Raw genomic sequence first — 24,343 nt, forward strand, 5'->3', positions numbered from 1 at the left:
TCGACTTAGAAAGCTAACTATCAGACTTCCATGCAAAAGTGGGGCCGCAGTATTAGATTCATGGAGCAAGTGGGGAGTCGTGTTCTGGCTTCTTCTGGGGCCTGGGTCTCACAAGGAAAATGCTTTTGGACTCACTTGCTGTGCACTCACGCATGCACACCACACAATGCGTCCACCCTGAGGCATGGCTCTTTTAGCCGAAGCAGGAATTCTCTACAGAGTTGTTCCTTTGAGTTAGGCGGTTGGCTTATGGCCTGCAGGAACACACGGGGCAAGGGTACTGGCCTCATAAACAAGAGGTGAGTTGAGAGCTGCCTTCCGCACCGGCCTGTTTCTCACTCCATTTCACGTATGGGACCCTTTCCCCGGTCTCTCATACACGAACACTATACAACTCCTGCGGCTTCAGGAACTGCAATGTTAGCTAAAGCGCAGTAACGCTACAGCATTGATTCTTGGTGTTAGTAGTCTGGTAGGCGAATGAGCTGCACCTGGGATTCTTGACAGGCTTGTTTCTTCCCAGTCAGTGTCGAGCACATAGCATTCCAAGCACACATGGAGCAGTAGTGTTAGCTTCAGGTAGCAAGAGCTGAGTCCAGAGGTGCCTTCTGCCCGGACCTATTTCTCCCTTGGTTTCACGTATGGAACCCGTTCCCCAGGCTCTCAGCCACGGTACTCCGTGTAATACTTCCTCCATCTAGAGGTCGACGGTAGCTAAAGCAGGGTTTCTCTACAGTGTTGTTTCTTCGAGTTAGAACACTAGCTGTTAGACTTCCATGCAAAAGTGGGGCTGCCGTGCTAGCGTGATGAAACACATGGGGAGTCGTGTTCTGCCTTCTGCTGGGGCCTGAGGCTCACTCACAAAAGGCTTTGGACTCCCTTGCAGGGCTCTCATGCACGCACACAACATAATGCTTCCACCTTCAAGAGCGGCTCTTTTAGCTGAAGCATGGATTCTCCAGCGAGTTTTTCCTTCGAGTTAGGCGGTTTTCATGAAGCCTGCACACACACCCGGGGCAACGGTACTAGCCCCATAACCATGGTGTGAGTTGAGAGCTGCCTTCTCTCCGGGCTGTCTCTCCCTCGATTTTAGGAAACGGAACCCGTCCCCAGGCTCTCACCCACCGTACACCCTAAACTGCTTCCTCCCACACAGAGGTCGTCGGTAGCTAAAGCACGGTTTCTCTTCAGTGTTGTTTCTCCGAGTTAGAACGCTTGCTATTAATGTCCACAATAGCCAAACTGTGGAAAGAGCCAAGATGTCCACCAACAGATGAATGGATAAAGAAGAGGGGGTATATATATATATATACAATGGAATATTATGCAGCCATCAAAAGGAATGAGATCTTGCCCTCTGCAACGACGTGGATGGAACTGGAGGGTATCATGCTGAGCGAAATAAGTCAAACAGAGAAAGACATGTATCATATGACCTCACTGATATGAGGAATTCTTAATCTCAGGAAACAAACTGAGGGTTGCTGGAGTGGGGGCTGGGGTGGGAGGGATGGGGTCACTGGGTGTTGGACACTGGGGAGGGTATGTGTTCTGGTAAGCGCTGTGAATTGTGCAAGACTGTTGAATCTCAGATCTGTACCTCTGAAACAAATAATGCAATATATGTTAAGAAAGAAAAAAAGAAGAAGAAGAATGTAGCAGGAGGGGAAGAATGAAGGGGGGGAAATCGGAGGGGGAAAAGAACCATGAGAGACGATGGACTCTGAAAAACAAACTGAGGGTTCTAGAGGGGAGGGGGGTGGGAGGATGGGTTAGCCTGGTGATGGGTATTGAGCAGGGCACGATCTGCATGGAGCACTGGGTGATATGCACAAACAATGAATCATGGAACACTATATCTAAAACTAATGATGTAATGTATGGGGATTAACATAACAATAAAAACATTTAATAATAATAATAATAAAGAACGCTTGCTATTAGACTTCCATAAGCAAAAGTGGGGCCGCAGTGCTAGCTTCATGAAACAAGTGGGGAGTCGTGTTCTGTCTTCTGCCGGGGCCTGAGTCCCACACGGAAAATGGGTCTGGACTCCCTTGCAGTGCTCTCACGCATGCACACAACAAAATGCTGCCACCCTCAGGAGCAGCTGTTTTACCTGCAGCACAGGCTCTCAATCGAGTTTTTCCTTCGAGTTAGGTGGCTGTGTTTAAGCCTGCACACACACCCTGGGCAATGGTACTAGCCCCATAACCATGATGTGATTTGAGAGCTGCCTTCTGTACCGGCCTGTCTCTCCCCGATATTACGATATTGAAACCGTCCCAGGGCTCTCAGCCACAGTACACCCTAAACTGCTTCGCCCACACAGAGGTCGACGGTAGCTAAAGCACGGCTTCTCTACAGTGTTGTTTCTTCGAGTTAGAACGCTAGCTATTAGACTTCCATGCAAAAGTGGGGCTGCCGTGCTAGCGTGATGAAACACATGGGGAGTCGTGTTCTGCCTTTCGCTGGGGCCTGAGTCTCACTCGCAAAAAGCTTTGGACTCCCTTGCAGTGCTCTCACGCACGCACACAACAAAATGCTTGCACCCTCAGGAGCAGCTCTTTTACCTGCAGCACAGGCTCTCTACCGAGTTTTTCCTTCGAGTTAGGTGGCTGTGTTTAAGCCTGCACACACCCACGGGGCAACGGAACTAGCCCCATAACCATGTAGTGAGTTCAGATCTGCCTTATGTGCCAGCCTGTCTCTCCCCCGATATTATGAAATGGAAACCGTCCCCAGGCTCTCAGCCACAGAACACCCTAAACTGCTTCGCCCACAGAGAGGTCGACGGTAGCTAAAGCACAGTTTCTCTACAGTGTTGTTTCTCCGAGTTAGAAAGCTAGCTGTTAGACTTCCATGCAAAAGTGGGGCCGCAGTCCTAGCTTCATGGAGCAAGTGGGGAGTCGTGTTCTGGCTTCTTCCGGGGCCTGGGTCTCACAAGGAAAATGCTTTTGGACTCACTTGCAGTGCGCTCACGCATGCACACAGCAAAATGCGTCCACCCTGAGGCATGGCTCTTTTAGCCGAAGCAGGAATTCCCTACAGAGTTGTTCCTTTGAGTTAGGTGGTTGGCTTTAGGCCTGCAGGCACCCCCGGGGCAAGGGCACTAGCCTCATCAACCAGAGGTGACTTGAGAGCTGCCTTCCGCACCGGCCTGTTTCTCACTCCATTTCACGTCTGGGACCCTTTCCCCGGTCTCTCGTACACGAGCAGGGTCAAATTCCTCCTGCTTCAGGAACGGCAATGTTAACTCAAGCGCAGTCACTCGAGAGGATTGATTCTTGGTGTTAGTAGCCTGGGAACTAGGCATCCAGGCACACAGGGTACAGCAGTGCTAATCTCCTCAAACAAGAGGTGAGTCGACAGCAGCCTTCCTTCCAGGCCTGCTTCTCACTCCGAGTTACGTTTAGGTTCCATTTCTCATGCTTTCACAAAAACACACAACAGATGAAGTGCACGCTCAGGAAGGGCGATCTTTGCTGAGGCACGGGTTCTCTACAGTTTTGTTCCTTTGCGTTGCGTGGATGGCACTGAGGACTCCACGCACACACGGGAGAGCCGATCTAGTTTCCCGAAACAAGAGTTGAGTCCATAGGGGCCTTCTGCCCATGCTTATTTCTCCCTCCGAATTCGGCTGGGACTCCTTCCCCAGGTTTGCACTCAAGCAGACTTGAAAATGCTGCCACCCTGTGGAGAGGCGGAGGAGCTGAAGCTGGGGTTCTTGAGCGGCTTCTTTCTGCCAAATCAGTGTGGAGCCCTTAGCATTCCTATGCACACATGGAGCCGAAGTGTTAGCTTCAGGTAACAAGAGCTGAGTCGAGAGGAGCCTTCTGGCCCGGACTCCTTCTCCCTCGGTTTCACGTAAGGAACCCGTTCCTCAGGCTCTCACCCACGGTAGCCTGGAAAGTGCTTCCTCCCTCAGAGAGGTGGATGGTAGCTAAAGCACGGTTTCTCTACCGTGTTGTTTCTTCCAGGGAGAACGCTAGCGATTAGATTTCCATGCAAAAGTAGGGCCGCAGTGCTAGCTAAATGAAACACACGGGGAGTCGTCTTCTGCCTTTTGCTGGGGCCTGAGTCTCACTCGCAGAAACTTTGGACTCCCTTGCAGTCCTCTCACGCACGCACACAACCAAATGCTTCCACCCTCAGGAGCGGCTGTTTGAGCTGAAGCACGGATTCTCTACCGTGTTTTTCCTTTGAGTTAGGTGGCTGTCTTTCAGCCTGCACACACACCCAGGGCAACGGTACTAGCCCCATAACCATGATGTGAGTTGAGAGCTGCCTTCTGTACCGGCCTGTCTCTCCCCCGATTTTACAAAATGGAAAATGTCCCCAGGCTCTCAGCCACAGTACACCCTAAACTGCTTCGCCCACAGAGAGGTCGACGGTAGCTAAAGCACGGTTTCTCTACTGTGTAGTTTCTTCGAGTTAGAACGCTAGCTTAGACTTCCATGCAAATGTGGGGCTGCCGTGCTAGCTTGGTAAAACACATGGGGAGTCGTGTTCTGCCTTTCGCTGGGGCCTGAGTCTCACTCGCAAAATGCTTTGGACTCCCTTGCAGTGCTCTCACGCACGCACACAACAAAAGGCTTCCACCCTTAGGAGCAGCTGTTTTACCTGCAGCTCGGATTCCCTACCGAGTTTTTCCTTCGAGTTAAGTGGCTGTCTTTAAGCCTGCACACACCCACGGGGCAACGGAACTAGCCCCTTAAGCATGTAGTGAGTTGAGAGCTGCCTTCTGTACCGGACTGTCTCTCCCCCTATATTCCGAAATGGAAACCGTCCCCAGGCTGCCAGCCACAGTACACCCTAAACTGCTTCGCCCACACAGAGGTCGACGGTAGCTAAAGCACGGCTTCTCTACAGTGTTGTTTCTTCGACTTAGAACGCTAGCTATTAGACTTCCCTGAAAAGTGGCGCTGCCGTGCTAGGTTGATGAAACACATGGGGAGTGGTGTTCTGCCTTTCGCTGGGGCCTGAGTCTCACTCGCAGAAAGCTTTGGACTCCCTTGCAGTGCTCTCACGCACGCACACAACAAAATGCTTCCACCCTCAGGAGCAGCTGTTTTACCTGCAGCACAGGCTCTCTACCGAGTTTTTCCTTCGAGTTAGGTGGCTGTGTTTAAGCCTGCACACACACCCTGGGCAACGGTAGTAGCCCCATAACCATGATGTGAGTTGAGAGCTGCCTTCTGTGCCGGCCTGTCCCTCCACCGATATTATGATATTGAAACCGTCCCAGGGCTCCCAACCTCAGTACACCCTAAACTGCTTCGCCCTCAGAGAGGTCGACGGTAGCTAAAGCACGGTTTCTCTACAGTGTTGTTTCTTCGACTTAGAAAGCTAACTATCAGACTTCCATGCAAAAGTGGGGCCGCAGTATTAGATTCATGGAGCAAGTGGGGAGTCGTGTTCTGGCTTCTTCTGGGGCCTGGGTCTCACAAGGAAAATGCTTTTGGACTCACTTGCTGTGCACTCACGCATGCACACCACACAATGCGTCCACCCTGAGGCATGGCTCTTTTAGCCGAAGCAGGAATTCTCTACAGAGTTGTTCCTTTGAGTTAGGCGGTTGGCTTATGGCCTGCAGGAACACACGGGGCAAGGGTACTGGCCTCATAAACAAGAGGTGAGTTGAGAGCTGCCTTCCGCACCGGCCTGTTTCTCACTCCATTTCACGTATGGGACCCTTTCCCCGGTCTCTCATACACGAACACTATACAACTCCTGCGGCTTCAGGAACTGCAATGTTAGCTAAAGCGCAGTAACGCTACAGCATTGATTCTTGGTGTTAGTAGTCTGGTAGGCGAATGAGCTGCACCTGGGATTCTTGACAGGCTTGTTTCTTCCCAGTCAGTGTCGAGCACATAGCATTCCAAGCACACATGGAGCAGTAGTGTTAGCTTCAGGTAGCAAGAGCTGAGTCCAGAGGTGCCTTCTGCCCGGACCTATTTCTCCCTTGGTTTCACGTATGGAACCCGTTCCCCAGGCTCTCAGCCACGGTACTCCGTGTAATACTTCCTCCATCTAGAGGTCGACGGTAGCTAAAGCAGGGTTTCTCTACAGTGTTGTTTCTTCGAGTTAGAACACTAGCTGTTAGACTTCCATGCAAAAGTGGGGCTGCCGTGCTAGCGTGATGAAACACATGGGGAGTCGTGTTCTGCCTTCTGCTGGGGCCTGAGGCTCACTCACAAAAGGCTTTGGACTCCCTTGCAGGGCTCTCATGCACGCACACAACATAATGCTTCCACCTTCAAGAGCGGCTCTTTTAGCTGAAGCATGGATTCTCCAGCGAGTTTTTCCTTCGAGTTAGGCGGTTTTCATGAAGCCTGCACACACACCCGGGGCAACGGTACTAGCCCCATAACCATGGTGTGAGTTGAGAGCTGCCTTCTCTCCGGGCTGTCTCTCCCTCGATTTTAGGAAACGGAACCCGTCCCCAGGCTCTCACCCACCGTACACCCTAAACTGCTTCCTCCCACACAGAGGTCGTCGGTAGCTAAAGCACGGTTTCTCTTCAGTGTTGTTTCTCCGAGTTAGAACGCTTGCTATTAATGTCCACAATAGCCAAACTGTGGAAAGAGCCAAGATGTCCACCAACAGATGAATGGATAAAGAAGAGGGGGTATATATATATATATATACAATGGAATATTATGCAGCCATCAAAAGGAATGAGATCTTGCCCTCTGCAACGACGTGGATGGAACTGGAGGGTATCATGCTGAGCGAAATAAGTCAAACAGAGAAAGACATGTATCATATGACCTCACTGATATGAGGAATTCTTAATCTCAGGAAACAAACTGAGGGTTGCTGGAGTGGGGGCTGGGGTGGGAGGGATGGGGTCACTGGGTGTTGGACACTGGGGAGGGTATGTGTTCTGGTAAGCGCTGTGAATTGTGCAAGACTGTTGAATCTCAGATCTGTACCTCTGAAACAAATAATGCAATATATGTTAAGAAAGAAAAAAAGAAGAAGAAGAATGTAGCAGGAGGGGAAGAATGAAGGGGGGGAAATCGGAGGGGGAAAAGAACCATGAGAGACGATGGACTCTGAAAAACAAACTGAGGGTTCTAGAGGGGAGGGGGGTGGGAGGATGGGTTAGCCTGGTGATGGGTATTGAGCAGGGCACGATCTGCATGGAGCACTGGGTGATATGCACAAACAATGAATCATGGAACACTATATCTAAAACTAATGATGTAATGTATGGGGATTAACATAACAATAAAAACATTTAATAATAATAATAATAAAGAACGCTTGCTATTAGACTTCCATAAGCAAAAGTGGGGCCGCAGTGCTAGCTTCATGAAACAAGTGGGGAGTCGTGTTCTGTCTTCTGCCGGGGCCTGAGTCCCACACGGAAAATGGGTCTGGACTCCCTTGCAGTGCTCTCACGCATGCACACGACAAAATGCTGCCACCCTCAGGAGCAGCTGTTTTACCTGCAGCACAGGCTCTCAACCGAGTTTTTCCTTCGAGTTAGGTGGCTGTGTTTAAGCCTGCACACACACCCTGGGCAATGGTACTAGCCCCATAACCATGATGTGATTTGAGAGCTGCCTTCTGTACCGGCCTGTCTCTCCCCGATATTACGATATTGAAACCGTCCCAGGGCTCTCAGCCACAGTACACCCTAAACTGCTTCGCCCACACAGAGGTCGACGGTAGCTAAAGCACGGCTTCTCTACAGTGTTGTTTCTTCGAGTTAGAACGCTAGCTATTAGACTTCCATGCAAAAGTGGGGCTGCCGTGCTAGCGTGATGAAACACATGGGGAGTCGTGTTCTGCCTTTCGCTGGGGCCTGAGTCTCACTCGCAAAAAGCTTTGGACTCCCTTGCAGTGCTCTCACGCACGCACACAACAAAATGCTTGCACCCTCAGGAGCAGCTCTTTTACCTGCAGCACAGGCTCTCTACCGAGTTTTTCCTTCGAGTTAGGTGGCTGTGTTTAAGCCTGCACACACCCACGGGGCAACGGAACTAGCCCCATAACCATGTAGTGAGTTCAGATCTGCCTTATGTGCCAGCCTGTCTCTCCCCCGATATTATGAAATGGAAACCGTCCCCAGGCTCTCAGCCACAGAACACCCTAAACTGCTTCGCCCACAGAGAGGTCGACGGTAGCTAAAGCACAGTTTCTCTACAGTGTTGTTTCTCCGAGTTAGAAAGCTAGCTGTTAGACTTCCATGCAAAAGTGGGGCCGCAGTCCTAGCTTCATGGAGCAAGTGGGGAGTCGTGTTCTGGCTTCTTCCGGGGCCTGGGTCTCACAAGGAAAATGCTTTTGGACTCACTTGCAGTGCGCTCACGCATGCACACAGCAAAATGCGTCCACCCTGAGGCATGGCTCTTTTAGCCGAAGCAGGAATTCCCTACAGAGTTGTTCCTTTGAGTTAGGTGGTTGGCTTTAGGCCTGCAGGCACCCCCGGGGCAAGGGCACTAGCCTCATCAACCAGAGGTGACTTGAGAGCTGCCTTCCGCACCGGCCTGTTTCTCACTCCATTTCACGTCTGGGACCCTTTCCCCGGTCTCTCGTACACGAGCAGGGTCAAATTCCTCCTGCTTCAGGAACGGCAATGTTAACTCAAGCGCAGTCACTCGAGAGGATTGATTCTTGGTGTTAGTAGCCTGGGAACTAGGCATCCAGGCACACAGGGTACAGCAGTGCTAATCTCCTCAAACAAGAGGTGAGTCGACAGCAGCCTTCCTTCCAGGCCTGCTTCTCACTCCGAGTTACGTTTAGGTTCCATTTCTCATGCTTTCACAAAAACACACAACAGATGAAGTGCACGCTCAGGAAGGGCGATCTTTGCTGAGGCACGGGTTCTCTACAGTTTTGTTCCTTTGCGTTGCGTGGATGGCACTGAGGACTCCACGCACACACGGGAGAGCCGATCTAGTTTCCCGAAACAAGAGTTGAGTCCATAGGGGCCTTCTGCCCATGCTTATTTCTCCCTCCGAATTCGGCTGGGACTCCTTCCCCAGGTTTGCACTCAAGCAGACTTGAAAATGCTGCCACCCTGTGGAGAGGCGAACGAGCTGAAGCTGGGCTTCTTGAGCGGCTTCTTTCTGCCAAATCAGTGTGGAGCCCTTAGCATTCCTATGCACACATGGAGCCGAAGTGTTAGCTTCAGGTAACAAGAGCTGAGTCGAGAGGAGCCTTCTGGCCCGGACTCCTTCTCCCTCGGTTTCACGTAAGGAACCCGTTCCTCAGGCTCTCACCCACGGTAGCCTGGAAAGTGCTTCCTCCCTCAGAGAGGTGGATGGTAGCTAAAGCACGGTTTCTCTACCGTGTTGTTTCTTCCAGGGAGAACGCTAGCGATTAGATTTCCATGCAAAAGTAGGGCCGCAGTGCTAGCTAAATGAAACACACGGGGAGTCGTCTTCTGCCTTTTGCTGGGGCCTGAGTCTCACTCGCAGAAACTTTGGACTCCCTTGCAGTCCTCTCACGCACGCACACAACCAAATGCTTCCACCCTCAGGAGCGGCTGTTTGAGCTGAAGCACGGATTCTCTACCGTGTTTTTCCTTTGAGTTAGGTGGCTGTCTTTCAGCCTGCACACACACCCAGGGCAACGGTACTAGCCCCATAACCATGATGTGAGTTGAGAGCTGCCTTCTGTACCGGCCTGTCTCTCCCCCGATTTTACAAAATGGAAAATGTCCCCAGGCTCTCAGCCACAGTACACCCTAAACTGCTTCGCCCACAGAGAGGTCGACGGTAGCTAAAGCACGGTTTCTCTACTGTGTAGTTTCTTCGAGTTAGAACGCTAGCTCTTAGACTTCCATGCAAATGTGGGGCTGCCGTGCTAGCTTGGTAAAACACATGGGGAGTCGTGTTCTGCCTTTCGCTGGGGCCTGAGTCTCACTCGCAAAATGCTTTGGACTCCCTTGCAGTGCTCTCACGCACGCACACAACAAAAGGCTTCCACCCTTAGGAGCAGCTGTTTTACCTGCAGCTCGGATTCCCTACCGAGTTTTTCCTTCGAGTTAAGTGGCTGTCTTTAAGCCTGCACACACCCACGGGGCAACGGAACTAGCCCCTTAAGCATGTAGTGAGTTGAGAGCTGCCTTCTGTACCGGACTGTCTCTCCCCCTATATTCCGAAATGGAAACCGTCCCCAGGCTGCCAGCCACAGTACACCCTAAACTGCTTCGCCCACACAGAGGTCGACGGTAGCTAAAGCACGGCTTCTCTACAGTGTTGTTTCTTCGACTTAGAACGCTAGCTATTAGACTTCCCTGAAAAGTGGCGCTGCCGTGCTAGCTTGATGAAACACATGGGGAGTGGTGTTCTGCCTTTCGCTGGGGCCTGAGTCTCACTCGCAGAAAGCTTTGGACTCCCTTGCAGTGCTCTCACGCACGCACACAACAAAATGCTTCCACCCTCAGGAGCAGCTGTTTTACCTGCAGCACAGGCTCTCTACCGAGTTTTTCCTTCGAGTTAGGTGGCTGTGTTTAAGCCTGCACACACACCCTGGGCAACGGTAGTAGCCCCATAACCATGATGTGAGTTGAGAGCTGCCTTCTGTGCCGGCCTGTCCCTCCACCGATATTATGATATTGAAACCGTCCCAGGGCTCCCAACCTCAGTACACCCTAAACTGCTTCGCCCTCAGAGAGGTCGACGGTAGCTAAAGCACGGTTTCTCTACAGTGTTGTTTCTTCGACTTAGAAAGCTAACTATCAGACTTCCATGCAAAAGTGGGGCCGCAGTATTAGATTCATGGAGCAAGTGGGGAGTCGTGTTCTGGCTTCTTCTGGGGCCTGGGTCTCACAAGGAAAATGCTTTTGGACTCACTTGCTGTGCACTCACGCATGCACACCACACAATGCGTCCACCCTGAGGCATGGCTCTTTTAGCCGAAGCAGGAATTCTCTACAGAGTTGTTCCTTTGAGTTAGGCGGTTGGCTTATGGCCTGCAGGAACACACGGGGCAAGGGTACTGGCCTCATAAACAAGAGGTGAGTTGAGAGCTGCCTTCCGCACCGGCCTGTTTCTCACTCCATTTCACGTATGGGACCCTTTCCCCGGTCTCTCATACACGAACACTATACAACTCCTGCGGCTTCAGGAACTGCAATGTTAGCTAAAGCGCAGTAACGCTACAGCATTGATTCTTGGTGTTAGTAGTCTGGTAGGCGAATGAGCTGCACCTGGGATTCTTGACAGGCTTGTTTCTTCCCAGTCAGTGTCGAGCACATAGCATTCCAAGCACACATGGAGCAGTAGTGTTAGCTTCAGGTAGCAAGAGCTGAGTCCAGAGGTGCCTTCTGCCCGGACCTATTTCTCCCTTGGTTTCACGTATGGAACCCGTTCCCCAGGCTCTCAGCCACGGTACTCCGTGTAATACTTCCTCCATCTAGAGGTCGACGGTAGCTAAAGCAGGGTTTCTCTACAGTGTTGTTTCTTCGAGTTAGAACACTAGCTGTTAGACTTCCATGCAAAAGTGGGGCTGCCGTGCTAGCGTGATGAAACACATGGGGAGTCGTGTTCTGCCTTCTGCTGGGGCCTGAGGCTCACTCACAAAAGGCTTTGGACTCCCTTGCAGGGCTCTCATGCACGCACACAACATAATGCTTCCACCTTCAAGAGCGGCTCTTTTAGCTGAAGCATGGATTCTCCAGCGAGTTTTTCCTTCGAGTTAGGCGGTTTTCATGAAGCCTGCACACACACCCGGGGCAACGGTACTAGCCCCATAACCATGGTGTGAGTTGAGAGCTGCCTTCTCTCCGGGCTGTCTCTCCCTCGATTTTAGGAAACGGAACCCGTCCCCAGGCTCTCACCCACCGTACACCCTAAACTGCTTCCTCCCACACAGAGGTCGTCGGTAGCTAAAGCACGGTTTCTCTTCAGTGTTGTTTCTCCGAGTTAGAACGCTTGCTATTAATGTCCACAATAGCCAAACTGTGGAAAGAGCCAAGATGTCCACCAACAGATGAATGGATAAAGAAGAGGGGGTATATATATATATATATACAATGGAATATTATGCAGCCATCAAAAGGAATGAGATCTTGCCCTCTGCAACGACGTGGATGGAACTGGAGGGTATCATGCTGAGCGAAATAAGTCAAACAGAGAAAGACATGTATCATATGACCTCACTGATATGAGGAATTCTTAATCTCAGGAAACAAACTGAGGGTTGCTGGAGTGGGGGCTGGGGTGGGAGGGATGGGGTCACTGGGTGTTGGACACTGGGGAGGGTATGTGTTCTGGTAAGCGCTGTGAATTGTGCAAGACTGTTGAATCTCAGATCTGTACCTCTGAAACAAATAATGCAATATATGTTAAGAAAGAAAAAAAGAAGAAGAAGAATGTAGCAGGAGGGGAAGAATGAAGGGGGGGAAATCGGAGGGGGAAAAGAACCATGAGAGACGATGGACTCTGAAAAACAAACTGAGGGTTCTAGAGGGGAGGGGGGTGGGAGGATGGGTTAGCCTGGTGATGGGTATTGAGCAGGGCACGATCTGCATGGAGCACTGGGTGATATGCACAAACAATGAATCATGGAACACTATATCTAAAACTAATGATGTAATGTATGGGGATTAACATAACAATAAAAACATTTAATAATAATAATAATAAAGAACGCTTGCTATTAGACTTCCATAAGCAAAAGTGGGGCCGCAGTGCTAGCTTCATGAAACAAGTGGGGAGTCGTGTTCTGTCTTCTGCCGGGGCCTGAGTCCCACACGGAAAATGGGTCTGGACTCCCTTGCAGTGCTCTCACGCATGCACACAACAAAATGCTGCCACCCTCAGGAGCAGCTGTTTTACCTGCAGCACAGGCTCTCAACCGAGTTTTTCCTTCGAGTTAGGTGGCTGTGTTTAAGCCTGCACACACACCCTGGGCAATGGTACTAGCCCCATAACCATGATGTGATTTGAGAGCTGCCTTCTGTACCGGCCTGTCTCTCCCCGATATTACGATATTGAAACCGTCCCAGGGCTCTCAGCCACAGTACACCCTAAACTGCTTCGCCCACACAGAGGTCGACGGTAGCTAAAGCACGGCTTCTCTACAGTGTTGTTTCTTCGAGTTAGAACGCTAGCTATTAGACTTCCATGCAAAAGTGGGGCTGCCGTGCTAGCGTGATGAAACACATGGGGAGTCGTGTTCTGCCTTTCGCTGGGGCCTGAGTCTCACTCGCAAAAAGCTTTGGACTCCCTTGCAGTGCTCTCACGCACGCACACAACAAAATGCTTGCACCCTCAGGAGCAGCTCTTTTACCTGCAGCACAGGCTCTCTACCGAGTTTTTCCTTCGAGTTAGGTGGCTGTGTTTAAGCCTGCACACACCCACGGGGCAACGGAACTAGCCCCATAACCATGTAGTGAGTTCAGATCTGCCTTATGTGCCAGCCTGTCTCTCCCCCGATATTATGAAATGGAAACCGTCCCCAGGCTCTCAGCCACAGAACACCCTAAACTGCTTCGCCCACAGAGAGGTCGACGGTAGCTAAAGCACAGTTTCTCTACAGTGTTGTTTCTCCGAGTTAGAAAGCTAGCTGTTAGACTTCCATGCAAAAGTGGGGCCGCAGTCCTAGCTTCATGGAGCAAGTGGGGAGTCGTGTTCTGGCTTCTTCCGGGGCCTGGGTCTCACAAGGAAAATGCTTTTGGACTCACTTGCAGTGCGCTCACGCATGCACACAGCAAAATGCGTCCACCCTGAGGCATGGCTCTTTTAGCCGAAGCAGGAATTCCCTACAGAGTTGTTCCTTTGAGTTAGGTGGTTGGCTTTAGGCCTGCAGGCACCCCCGGGGCAAGGGCACTAGCCTCATCAACCAGAGGTGACTTGAGAGCTGCCTTCCGCACCGGCCTGTTTCTCACTCCATTTCACGTCTGGGACCCTTTCCCCGGTCTCTCGTACACGAGCAGGGTCAAATTCCTCCTGCTTCAGGAACGGCAATGTTAACTCAAGCGCAGTCACTCGAGAGGATTGATTCTTGGTGTTAGTAGCCTGGGAACTAGGCATCCAGGCACACAGGGTACAGCAGTGCTAATCTCCTCAAACAAGAGGTGAGTCGACAGCAGCCTTCCTTCCAGGCCTGCTTCTCACTCCGAGTTACGTTTAGGTTCCATTTCTCATGCTTTCACAAAAACACACAACAGATGAAGTGCACGCTCAGGAAGGGCGATCTTTGCTGAGGCACGGGTTCTCTACAGTTTTGTTCCTTTGCGTTGCGTGGATGGCACTGAGGACTCCACGCACACACGGGAGAGCCGATCTAGTTTCCCGAAACAAGAGTTGAGTCCATAGGGGCCTTCTGCCCATGCTTATTTCTCCCTCCGAATTCGGCTGGGACTCCTTCCCCAGGTTTGCACTCAAGCAGACTTGAAAATGCTGCCACCCTGTGGAGAGGCGAACGAGCTGAAGCTGGGCTTCTTGAGCGGCTTCTTTCTGCCAAATCAGTGTGGAGCCCTTAGCATTCCTATGCACACATGGAGCCGAAGTGTTAGCTTCAGGTAACAAGAGCTGAGTCGAGAGGAGCCTTCTCGCCCGGACTCCTTCTCCCTCGGTTTCACGTAAGGAACCCGTTCCTCGGGCTCTCACCCACGGTAGCCTGGAAAGTGCTTCCTCCCTCAGAGAGGTGGATGGTAGCTAAAGCACGGTTTCTCTACCGTGTTGTTTCTTCCAGGGAGAACGCTAGCGATTAGATTTCCATGCAAAAGTAGGGCCGCAGTGCTAGCTAAATGAAACACACGGGGAGTCGTCTTCTGCCTTTTGCTGGGGCCTGAGTCTCACTCGCAGAAACTTTGGACTCCCTTGCAGTCCTCTCACGCACGCACACAACCAAATGCTTCCACCCTCAGGAGCGGCTGTTTGAGCTGAAGCACGGATTCTCTACCGTGTTTTTCCTTTGAGTTAGGTGGCTGTCTTTCAGCCTGCACACACACCCAGGGCAACGGTACTAGCCCCATAACCATGATGTGAGTTGAGAGCTGCCTTCTGTACCGGCCTGTCTCTCCCCCGATTTTACAAAATGGAAAATGTCCCCAGGCTCTCAGCCACAGTACACCCTAAACTGCTTCGCCCACAGAGAGGTCGACGGTAGCTAAAGCACGGTTTCTCTACTGTGTAGTTTCTTCGAGTTAGAACGCTAGCTCTTAGACTTCCATGCAAATGTGGGGCTGCCGTGCTAGCTTGGTAAAACACATGGGGAGTCGTGTTCTGCCTTTCGCTGGGGCCTGAGTCTCACTCGCAAAATGCTTTGGACTCCCTTGCAGTGCTCTCACGCACGCACACAACAAAAGGCTTCCACCCTTAGGAGCAGCTGTTTTACCTGCAGCTCGGATTCCCTACCGAGTTTTTCCTTCGAGTTAAGTGGCTGTCTTTAAGCCTGCACACACCCACGGGGCAACGGAACTAGCCCCTTAAGCATGTAGTGAGTTGAGAGCTGCCTTCTGTACCGGACTGTCTCTCCCCCTATATTCCGAAATGGAAACCGTCCCCAGGCTGCCAGCCACAGTACACCCTAAACTGCTTCGCCCACACAGAGGTCGACGGTAGCTAAAGCACGGCTTCTCTACAGTGTTGTTTCTTCGACTTAGAACGCTAGCTATTAGACTTCCCTGAAAAGTGGCGCTGCCGTGCTAGGTTGATGAAACACATGGGGAGTGGTGTTCTGCCTTTCGCTGGGGCCTGAGTCTCACTCGCAGAAAGCTTTGGACTCCCTTGCAGTGCTCTCACGCACGCACACAACAAAATGCTTCCACCCTCAGGAGCAGCTGTTTTACCTGCAGCACAGGCTCTCTACCGAGTTTTTCCTTCGAGTTAGGTGGCTGTGTTTAAGCCTGCACACACACCCTGGGCAACGGTAGTAGCCCCATAACCATGATGTGAGTTGAGAGCTGCCTTCTGTGCCGGCCTGTCCCTCCACCGATATTATGATATTGAAACCGTCCCAGGGCTCCCAACCTCAGTACACCCTAAACTGCTTCGCCCTCAGAGAGGTCGACGGTAGCTAAAGCACGGTTTCTCTACAGTGTTGTTTCTTCGACTTAGAAAGCTAACTATCAGACTTCCATGCAAAAGTGGGGCCGCAGTATTAGATTCATGGAGCAAGTGGGGAGTCGTGTTCTGGCTTCTTCTGGGGCCTGGGTCTCACAAGGAAAATGCTTTTGGACTCACTTGCTGTGCACTCACGCATGCACACCACACAATGCGTCCACCCTGAGGCATGGCTCTTTTAGCCGAAGCAGGAATTCTCTACAGAGTTGTTCCTTTGAGTTAGGCGGTTGGCTTATGGCCTGCAGGAACACACGGGGCAAGGGTACTGGCCTCATAAACAAGAGGTGAGTTGAGAGCTGCCTTCCGCACCGGCCTGTTTCTCACTCCATTTCACGTATGGGACCCTTTCCCCGGTCTCTCATACACGAACACTATACAACTCCTGCGGCTTCAGGAACTGCAATGTTAGCTAAAGCGCAGTAACGCTACAGCATTGATTCTTGGTGTTAGTAGTCTGGTAGGCGAATGAGCTGCACCTGGGATTCTTGACAGGCTTGTTTCTTCCCAGTCAGTGTCGAGCACATAGCATTCCAAGCACACATGGAGCAGTAGTGTTAGCTTCAGGTAGCAAGAGCTGAGTCCAGAGGTGCCTTCTGCCCGGACCTATTTCTCCCTTGGTTTCACGTATGGAACCCGTTCCCCAGGCTCTCAGCCACGGTACTCCGTGTAATACTTCCTCCATCTAGAGGTCGACGGTAGCTAAAGCAGGGTTTCTCTACAGTGTTGTTTCTTCGAGTTAGAACACTAGCTGTTAGACTTCCATGCAAAAGTGGGGCTGCCGTGCTAGCGTGATGAAACACATGGGGAGTCGTGTTCTGCCTTCTGCTGGGGCCTGAGGCTCACTCACAAAAAGCTTTGGACTCCCTTGCAGGGCTCTCATGCACGCACACAACATAATGCTTCCACCTTCAAGAGCGGCTCTTTTAGCTGAAGCATGGATTCTCCAGCGAGTTTTTCCTTCGAGTTAGGCGGTTTTCATGAAGCCTGCACACACACCCGGAGCAACGGTACTAGCCCCATAACCATGGTGTGAGTTGAGAGCTGCCTTCTCTCCGGGCTGTCTCTCCCTCGATTTTAGGAAACGGAACCCGTCCCCAGGCTCTCACCCACCGTACACCCTAAACTGCTTCCTCCCACACAGAGGTCGTCGGTAGCTAAAGCACGGTTTCTCTTCAGTGTTGTTTCTCCGAGTTAGAACGCTTGCTATTAATGTCCACAATAGCCAAACTGTGGAAAGAGCCAAGATGTCCACCAACAGATGAATGGATAAAGAAGAGGGGGTATATATATATATACAATGGAATATTATGCAGCCATCAAAAGGAATGAGATCTTGCCCTCTGCAACGACGTGGATGGAACTGGAGGGTATCATGCTGAGCGAAATAAGTCAAACAGAGAAAGACATGTATCATATGACCTCACTGATATGAGGAATTCTTAATCTCAGGAAACAAACTGAGGGTTGCTGGAGTGGGGGCTGGGGTGGGAGGGATGGGGTCACTGGGTGTTGGACACTGGGGAGGGTATGTGTTCTGGTAAGCGCTGTGAATTGTGCAAGACTGTTGAATCTCAGATCTGTACCTCTGAAACAAATAATGCAATATATGTTAAGAAAGAAAAAAAGAAGAAGAAGAATGTAGCAGGAGGGGAAGAATGAAGGGGGGAAAATCGGAGGGGGAAAAGAACCATGAGAGACGATGGACTCTGAAAAACAAACTGAGGGTTCTAGAGGGGAGGGGGGTGGGAGGATGGGTTAGCCTGGTGATGGGTATTGAGCAGGGCACGATCTGCATGGAGCACTGGGTGATATGCACAAACAATGAATCATGGAACACTATATCTAAAACTAATGATGTAATGTATGGGGATTAACATAACAATAAAAACATTTAATAATAATAATAATAAAGAACGCTTGCTATTAGACTTCCATGCAAAAGTGGGGCCGCAGTGCTAGCTTCATGAAACAAGTGGGGAGTCGTGTTCTGTCTTCTGCCGGGGCCTGAGTCCCACACGGAAAATGGGTCTGGACTCCCTTGCAGTGCTCTCACGCACGCCCACGACAAAATGCTGCCACCCTCAGGAGCAGCTGTTTTACCTGCAGCACAGGCTCTCAACCGAGTTTTTCCTTCGAGTTAGGTGGCTGTGTTTAAGCCTGCACACACACCCTGGGCAATGGTACTAGCCCCATAACCATGATGTGATTTGAGAGCTGCCTTCTGTACCGGCCTGTCTCTCCCCGATATTACGATATTGAAACCGTCCCAGGGCTCTCAGCCACAGTACACCCTAAACTGCTTCGCCCACACAGAGGTCGACGGTAGCTAAAGCACGGCTTCTCTACAGTGTTGTTTCTTCGAGTTAGAACGCTAGCTATTAGACTTCCATGCAAAAGTGGGGCTGCCGTGCTAGCGTGATGAAACACATGGGGAGTCGTGTTCTGCCTTTCGCTGGGGCCTGAGTCTCACTCGCAAAAAGCTTTGGACTCCCTTGCAGTGCTCTCACGCACGCACACAACAAAATGCTTGCACCCTCAGGAGCAGCTCTTTTACCTGCAGCACAGGCTCTCTACCGAGTTTTTCCTTCGAGTTAGGTGGCTGTGTTTAAGCCTGCACACACCCACGGGGCAACGGAACTAGCCCCATAACCATGTAGTGAGTTCAGATCTGCCTTATGTGCCAGCCTGTCTCTCCCCCGATATTATGAAATGGAAACCGTCCCCAGGCTCTCAGCCACAGAACACCCTAAACTGCTTCGCCCACAGAGAGGTCGACGGTAGCTAAAGCACAGTTTCTCTACAGTGTTGTTTCTCCGAGTTAGAAAGCTAGCTGTTAGACTTCCATGCAAAAGTGGGGCCGCAGTCCTAGCTTCATGGAGCAAGTGGGGAGTCGTGTTCTGGCTTCTTCCGGGGCCTGGGTCTCACAAGGAAAATGCTTTTGGACTCACTTGCAGTGCGCTCACGCATGCACACAGCAAAATGCGTCCACCCTGAGGCATGGCTCTTTTAGCCGATGCAGGAATTCCCTACAGAGTTGTTCCTTTGAGTTAGGTGGTTGGCTTTAGGCCTGCAGGCACCCCCGGGGCAAGGGCACTAGCCTCATCAACCAGAGGTGACTTGAGAGCTGCCTTCCGCACCGGCCTGTTTCTCACTCCATTTCACGTCTGGGACCCTTTCCCCGGTCTCTCGTACACGAGCAGGGTCAAATTCCTCCTGCTTCAGGAACGGCAATGTTAACTCAAGCGCAGTCACTCGAGAGGATTGATTCTTGGTGTTAGTAGCCTGGGAACTAGGCATCCAGGCACACAGGGTACAGCAGTGCTAATCTCCTCAAACAAGAGGTGAGTCGACAGCAGCCTTCCTTCCAGGCCTGCTTCTCACTCCGAGTTACGTTTAGGTTCCATTTCTCATGCTTTCACAAAAACACACAACAGATGAAGTGCACGCTCAGGAAGGGCGATCTTTGCTGAGGCACGGGTTCTCTACAGTTTTGTTCCTTTGCGTTGCGTGGATGGCACTGAGGACTCCACGCACACACGGGAGAGCCGATCTAGTTTCCCGAAACAAGAGTTGAGTCCATAGGGGCCTTCTGCCCATGCTTATTTCTCCCTCCGAATTCGGCTGGGACTCCTTCCCCAGGTTTGCACTCAAGCAGACTTGAAAATGCTGCCACCCTGTGGAGAGGCGGAGGAGCTGAAGCTGGGGTTCTTGAGCGGCTTCTTTCTGCCAAATCAGTGTGGAGCCCTTAGCATTCCTATGCACACATGGAGCCGAAGTGTTAGCTTCAGGTAACAAGAGCTGAGTCGAGAGGAGCCTTCTGGCCCGGACTCCTTCTCCCTCGGTTTCACGTAAGGAACCCGTTCCTCAGGCTCTCACCCACGGTAGCCTGGAAAGTGCTTCCTCCCTCAGAGAGGTGGATGGTAGCTAAAGCACGGTTTCTCTACCGTGTTGTTTCTTCCAGGGAGAACGCTAGCGATTAGATTTCCATGCAAAAGTAGGGCCGCAGTGCTAGCTAAATGAAACACACGGGGAGTCGTCTTCTGCCTTTTGCTGGGGCCTGAGTCTCACTCGCAGAAACTTTGGACTCCCTTGCAGTCCTCTCACGCACGCACACAACCAAATGCTTCCACCCTCAGGAGCGGCTGTTTGAGCTGAAGCACGGATTCTCTACCGTGTTTTTCCTTTGAGTTAGGTGGCTGTCTTTCAGCCTGCACACACACCCAGGGCAACGGTACTAGCCCCATAACCATGATGTGAGTTGAGAGCTGCCTTCTGTACCGGCCTGTCTCTCCCCCGATTTTACAAAATGGAAAATGTCCCCAGGCTCTCAGCCACAGTACACCCTAAACTGCTTCGCCCACAGAGAGGTCGACGGTAGCTAAAGCACGGTTTCTCTACTGTGTAGTTTCTTCGAGTTAGAACGCTAGCTCTTAGACTTCCATGCAAATGTGGGGCTGCCGTGCTAGCTTGGTAAAACACATGGGGAGTCGTGTTCTGCCTTTCGCTGGGGCCTGAGTCTCACTCGCAAAATGCTTTGGACTCCCTTGCAGTGCTCTCACGCACGCACACAACAAAAGGCTTCCACCCTTAGGAGCAGCTGTTTTACCTGCAGCTCGGATTCCCTACCGAGTTTTTCCTTCGAGTTAAGTGGCTGTCTTTAAGCCTGCACACACCCACGGGGCAACGGAACTAGCCCCTTAAGCATGTAGTGAGTTGAGAGCTGCCTTCTGTACCGGACTGTCTCTCCCCCTATATTCCGAAATGGAAACCGTCCCCAGGCTGCCAGCCACAGTACACCCTAAACTGCTTCGCCCACACAGAGGTCGACGGTAGCTAAAGCACGGCTTCTCTACAGTGTTGTTTCTTCGACTTAGAACGCTAGCTATTATACTTCCCTGAAAAGTGGCGCTGCCGTGCTAGCTTGATGAAACACATGGGGAGTGGTGTTCTGCCTTTTGCTGGGGCCTGAGTCTCACTCGCAGAAAGCTTTGGACTCCCTTGCAGTGCTCTCACGCACGCACACAACAAAATGCTTCCACCCTCAGGAGCAGCTGTTTTACCTGCAGCACAGGCTCTCTACCGAGTTTTTCCTTCGAGTTAGGTGGCTGTGTTTAAGCCTGCACACACACCCTGGGCAACGGTAGTAGCCCCATAACCATGATGTGAGTTGAGAGCTGCCTTCTGTGCCGGCCTGTCCCTCCACCGATATTATGATATTGAAACCGTCCCAGGGCTCCCAACCTCAGTACACCCTAAACTGCTTCGCCCTCAGAGAGGTCGACGGTAGCTAAAGCACGGTTTCTCTACAGTGTTGTTTCTTCGACTTAGAAAGCTAACTATCAGACTTCCATGCAAAAGTGGGGCCGCAGTATTAGATTCATGGAGCAAGTGGGGAGTCGTGTTCTGGCTTCTTCTGGGGCCTGGGTCTCACAAGGAAAATGCTTTTGGACTCACTTGCTGTGCACTCACGCATGCACACCACACAATGCGTCCACCCTGAGGCATGGCTCTTTTAGCCGAAGCAGGAATTCTCTACAGAGTTGTTCCTTTGAGTTAGGCGGTTGGCTTATGGCCTGCAGGAACACACGGGGCAAGGGTACTGGCCTCATAAACAAGAGGTGAGTTGAGAGCTGCCTTCCGCACCGGCCTGTTTCTCACTCCATTTCACGTATGGGACCCTTTCCCCGGTCTCTCATACACGAACACTATACAACTCCTGCGGCTTCAGGAACTGCAATGTTAGCTAAAGCGCAGTAACGCTACAGCATTGATTCTTGGTGTTAGTAGTCTGGTAGGCGAATGAGCTGCACCTGGGATTCTTGACAGGCTTGTTTCTTCCCAGTCAGTGTCGAGCACATAGCATTCCAAGCACACATGGAGCAGTAGTGTTAGCTTCAGGTAGCAAGAGCTGAGTCCAGAGGTGCCTTCTGCCCGGACCTATTTCTCCCTTGGTTTCACGTATGGAACCCGTTCCCCAGGCTCTCAGCCACGGTACTCCGTGTAATACTTCCTCCATCTAGAGGTCGACGGTAGCTAAAGCAGGGTTTCTCTACAGTGTTGTTTCTTCGAGTTAGAACACTAGCTGTTAGACTTCCATGCAAAAGTGGGGCTGCCGTGCTAGCGTGATGAAACACATGGGGAGTCGTGTTCTGCCTTCTGCTGGGGCCTGAGGCTCACTCACAAAAGGCTTTGGACTCCCTTGCAGGGCTCTCATGCACGCACACAACATAATGCTTCCACCTTCAAGAGCGGCTCTTTTAGCTGAAGCATGGATTCTCCAGCGAGTTTTTCCTTCGAGTTAGGCGGTTTTCATGAAGCCTGCACACACACCCGGGGCAACGGTACTAGCCCCATAACCATGGTGTGAGTTGAGAGCTGCCTTCTCTCCGGGCTGTCTCTCCCTCGATTTTAGGAAACGGAACCCGTCCCCAGGCTCTCACCCACCGTACACCCTAAACTGCTTCCTCCCACACAGAGGTCGTCGGTAGCTAAAGCACGGTTTCTCTTCAGTGTTGTTTCTCCGAGTTAGAACGCTTGCTATTAATGTCCACAATAGCCAAACTGTGGAAAGAGCCAAGATGTCCACCAACAGATGAATGGATAAAGAAGAGGGGGTATATATATATATATACAATGGAATATTATGCAGCCATCAAAAGGAATGAGATCTTGCCCTCTGCAACGACGTGGATGGAACTGGAGGGTATCATGCTGAGCGAAATAAGTCAAACAGAGAAAGACATGTATCATATGACCTCACTGATATGAGGAATTCTTAATCTCAGGAAACAAACTGAGGGTTGCTGGAGTGGGGGCTGGGGTGGGAGGGATGGGGTCACTGGGTGTTGGACACTGGGGAGGGTATGTGTTCTGGTAAGCGCTGTGAATTGTGCAAGACTGTTGAATCTCAGATCTGTACCTCTGAAACAAATAATGCAATATATGTTAAGAAAGAAAAAAAGAAGAAGAAGAATGTAGCAGGAGGGGAAGAATGAAGGGGGGAAAATCGGAGGGGGAAAAGAACCATGAGAGACGATGGACTCTGAAAAACAAACTGAGGGTTCTAGAGGGGAGGGGGGTGGGAGGATGGGTTAGCCTGGTGATGGGTATTGAGCAGGGCACGATCTGCATGGAGCACTGGGTGATATGCACAAACAATGAATCATGGAACACTATATCTAAAACTAATGATGTAATGTATGGGGATTAACATAACAATAAAAACATTTAATAATAATAATAATAAAGAACGCTTGCTATTAGACTTCCATAAGCAAAAGTGGGGCCGCAGTGCTAGCTTCATGAAACAAGTGGGGAGTCGTGTTCTGTCTTCTGCCGGGGCCTGAGTCCCACACGGAAAATGGGTCTGGACTCCCTTGCAGTGCTCTCACGCACGCACACAACAAAATGCTGCCACCCTCAGGAGCAGCTGTTTTACCTGCAGCACAGGCTCTCAACCGAGTTTTTCCTTCGAGTTAGGTGGCTGTGTTTAAGCCTGCACACACACCCTGGGCAATGGTACTAGCCCCATAACCATGATGTGATTTGAGAGCTGCCTTCTGTACCGGCCTGTCTCTCCCCGATATTACGATATTGAAACCGTCCCAGGGCTCTCAGCCACAGTACACCCTAAACTGCTTCGCCCACACAGAGGTCGACGGTAGCTAAAGCACGGCTTCTCTACAGTGTTGTTTCTTCGAGTTAGAACGCTAGCTATTAGACTTCCATGCAAAAGTGGGGCTGCCGTGCTAGCGTGATGAAACACATGGGGAGTCGTGTTCTGCCTTTCGCTGGGGCCTGAGTCTCACTCGCAAAAAGCTTTGGACTCCCTTGCAGTGCTCTCACGCACGCACACAACAAAATGCTTGCACCCTCAGGAGCAGCTCTTTTACCTGCAGCACAGGCTCTCTACCGAGTTTTTCCTTCGAGTTAGGTGGCTGTGTTTAAGCCTGCACACACCCACGGGGCAACGGAACTAGCCCCATAACCATGTAGTGAGTTCAGATCTGCCTTATGTGCCAGCCTGTCTCTCCCCCGATATTATGAAATGGAAACCGTCCCCAGGCTCTCAGCCACAGAACACCCTAAACTGCTTCGCCCACAGAGAGGTCGACGGTAGCTAAAGCACAGTTTCTCTACAGTGTTGTTTCTCCGAGTTAGAAAGCTAGCTGTTAGACTTCCATGCAAAAGTGGGGCCGCAGTCCTAGCTTCATGGAGCAAGTGGGGAGTCGTGTTCTGGCTTCTTCCGGGGCCTGGGTCTCACAAGGAAAATGCTTTTGGACTCACTTGCAGTGCGCTCACGCATGCACACA

The sequence above is a fragment of the Halichoerus grypus genome, chromosome 3 (genome assembly GCF_964656455.1).
Source record: "Halichoerus grypus chromosome 3, mHalGry1.hap1.1, whole genome shotgun sequence".
NCBI lineage: Eukaryota > Metazoa > Chordata > Mammalia > Carnivora > Phocidae > Halichoerus > Halichoerus grypus.